The sequence below is a fragment of the Etheostoma spectabile genome, chromosome 7 (genome assembly GCF_008692095.1).
Source record: "Etheostoma spectabile isolate EspeVRDwgs_2016 chromosome 7, UIUC_Espe_1.0, whole genome shotgun sequence".
NCBI lineage: Eukaryota > Metazoa > Chordata > Actinopteri > Perciformes > Percidae > Etheostoma > Etheostoma spectabile.
The window spans coordinates 19,371,059-19,374,746 of NC_045739.1; the positions used below are offsets into that span (position 1 = coordinate 19,371,059).

At 37.3% G+C, this 3,688-nt stretch overlaps 1 protein-coding gene across 3 annotated transcripts in view; it reads right to left on the reverse strand.

The window, feature by feature from the left end:
• itchb (itchy E3 ubiquitin protein ligase b) overlaps positions 1-3,688 on the reverse strand; it is a 25,192-nt gene that overhangs the window by 20,185 nt on the left and 1,319 nt on the right. The gene's annotated exons all lie outside the window — the stretch shown is intronic.

A 3,688-nucleotide genomic window follows, 5' to 3' on the forward strand; every position in this document is an offset into this window, starting at 1 on the left:
TTTTTAATCGTCATAGCAATGCAAACTGTGGCAAATGCTGCGACATAAAAGACACTCCGAGATTTTTCTGTTAATTAAAAAAAAAATCTGTAAAGTGGTGCCTCAATTTTATATTTGTTCAAAAGTAAAAGAATGATGGGAATTATTTCCTTTCTTTTGTTTTAAATTCAATGAGGAAAATGGGGTATTTTAGTAGAATACTGAAAGCAGCAGAAATGCAGGTACTATTATAATATACTACTACTACTAAATGCAAGTACTATTGCTATTGCAATATTCAACGTTATCTCCTATTTTCCTCATATCGTGCTGCCCTACGTCTTACTATTAACAGATAAGAAAACAAGTGCATCCCTACAAACCAGCCCCCTAAGATTACTACTGCTGACAGTAAATCTGTAAACAATATCATTGCTTTAGGCACAATGACGTTTCAAATTTATTTAGTGAATGCAGTATTCACAGTATTAATATCCAATTCTTTATTCTTCAACTGTCTTTGGTCACCTATAACTTCTGCATACATTTAGCCAGGGACGTCACTAGGAAAAAATAAAAATCTAATTATTATTTTTATTTTTATTTGGGGGGGGCTTAGGTACATTTTGGGGCAGCTTCAGACCCCCCAAAAATGGGCCTAATGACGACCATGCGTTCAGCTACAAAAAAACATTGAAATATTAAAATGCTCAGCTCTTTAGGTACATAATGGAACTTCTTCAACTTTATCCCCGCTATTAATATTTTTTGAAATATTAAGCTTTTGTCAAGCTTTACATTAAAAGCAATGGCGTAATCTCCAAATACAATTCAGGTTTCTTACTCTTTGAAATGCTACTCTTCCCACATACTTTCACCTACAGATGGCATTCTAACTTTAAAATGTTATAGCTTCATTATATCTTTTACAGTTTTTGTGTTGTCATTGTTTAAGTTTAGTGTTTCAATCAGGCTTTTTCTGTGCTTATAAAAGGAGTGTATATTGCATGACTTAGAGTGGGTGATGTTTAGTTTTGGCCATTTAGCTTTTAAGCATTCGCAGGAAATGCATTTTCTAGTTTATTTTGATAACCATCCGTTTTCCATTAAAGGTCCAATATCTGACAGCTAGTTTAAAATACTTACTACAGTACAATTTCAAAATACTGGAGAGAGTCAACTCCCCCGTCCGTTACCAGAGGTTGTCAGGCTGAAACCGCAGCATCCACAACAGTGTTGCTAGATGCTTGTCTCACATAGCCAGACATTACTTCACTGCACAGCGGAGTAGCTAACGTTAGATGCTGGCTATACTGACAGTCATAAAAGCCTGTGCTCACGCGGAGCTCTGTACCCAACTGACAGACACACTTTTTCAGTTTAGAATTACGATAGGAACCGCTAAAAATAGCATTACTTTGCTGTCGTCTCTCCATGACGCACTGGGGTCATTTTTGGATTTATTACAGTAAATATATTACATATTGGACCTTTAAGTATCATTATCAAGTATGTTTTAACATTCAAACACATTGTACTGACTGCATAACAACCAGTCAGTCACCATTAGAGACTGACAAAGTAGACTTTCAGACAAGAGGCTTAAAGCAAATTACTGTTGCCAATATAAATAACACACAATTATGGTCTTCTTGAGACCTCTAAATTACCTCATGTGCACATCCCATATGTGCTCTTGTGTTTGCCTGTTTTCATGTAAATTTCGTTGATTTTCTGTTTGAAAAATTAACAAATATAGAGGCGTAAAATCAAACGTAGCTCACCGAGCCTACATGGTACCCCATGTCGACCTTAGCTACTAACTTTCCCTTGGGAGGTCAAATGCACTAATGTGATGTAATAACACTCATCTGGAGCATCAAACTTAATAGATGGGGAGGCAGCATTGATAAATTGTCTTCCTGGAATCCATCCTCAACACTCAAACAGTATTATCAACTGTTGTTGACATTTGCATTCAACACAGTTATAACAACAGACTGACTGTGAACTCATTATAAATAAGTAATTTGTCTAGTCAAACACGTCTGCCACTCTCTTGGAGTCAAATTGTTGCACCATCATGGAAAGTAATAAAGGAGACAAAGGTCAAGCCTGCAGTCCGTGAAATACTGCCTGTATTAACCCGACTCAACCAGACCAAAATACCGCCCGTGCCTATGCTCCTGCTCTATCTATGATTTTGAGGGCCAAATAGACCTGACTGCAACCTGAGCCACAAATGTCTACAACTGAATGCATAAAGAATACCTAGATGCCGTTCTGGACAAAGATTCACTTTATACAGCAACTTGAATTTCTACGCGTCGGTCCATATCTAGATATAGCAGGTTACCAGAGCAGGCTACCATTTCCCCTCAAACCCTGTCATGTACTTCTACTTCAGTCACTGATTTCCTACATTTCCCAGCCTTTCAGCAACACACTTTGAATAGGAACACAAATTAGCTCATATGGTGTTCTAACCAAATCCTTTCTAAACGGTGAGAAAAGCATACATTTGTGGCTGCTTCACTTATTCAGTGCTCAATACTGAAGATGAAACTTGTTAGTTATTATTATTATTATTATTATTATTATTAAGGAGAATAATAAGGTAATCTTTTATAAACAAACGTTCTTTAGAAAGAAGCATTAAGGAACTGACACCAACACCTAATGTTTATGCTTTCAGTTTTTTTCACAAAATCCACTGTAGCTGTAATGGAACTATTATTACAAGACACACAGAAAACAAGGTTAGGCTACTTGGTTTCGGGACTAATTGTGTCTTTAAAAATAGTAAACACCAGTCATGGAATGTTTGCTTTGACAGTAAACAGATGTGAACTCCTGCTAAGCTACACCACTGACAAATGTGTCAATTAAAGAGAAAAAGAAAGTAAAGGGATACAACGGCACAGGAATTAGGTCCTGTAATCTTTCCTGGATCCTGGTCTGCGTGTCACTGAATAATGCATGCTCCTCAGTCTGTCTTGTCCAGTATGCACATGGCAGAGCAGAAGAAAGTCAGGAGCTCCTGCGTTAACTTTCACTTTTGCCTACTGCTTTAGGCGCTGTCAATAATTCATTGCAATTGCTGACTTTGCAGCCTCGAGAGCAGGCAGACTGCGATTGGTAGTAGGGGTATTCATTTGCTGAATATTACACTCTACAATGGCTTGCCCTGACTTGGATATTATTAACCAGCTGAATAGCATCATCCACAGGCCAGTTAATTATGTTTGGAGAGTCTGTGAGGCATTATAAATTGAATTTGAGCTCAAATTGCACCATTTCCTTGGTTTTAAAGCTCCAAGTATGGTCTCTTATATGGTGTCGTGCACTTGAACAGCCTACTTTGAACAATATCACCTGAACTTCTCTAAAGATCAGAAATATTAAATCCTCGGACTGTGTAACTCAAACTGTTACACCATGACTAATCACACAAAACAGTGGTGCATATTTCCAAAACATGCCTTCATGATGACCCACTTTATCATATGATGAAGAGACAAAACAGGTTCTGCTGTTATAATGCTTCAAGGAAACAACACTCAGAAGTCTCGGGTCTATTTGAAATTCTTCACCGTCCATACTTAAACCAGTAACAGATTGTCATCTTTGGTTTTTCAACCAAGGGTTGTTTGTTTTGTTCTGAAGTACACCACAAAAGCATTTAAAAACCTAATGTGATCACAAACAA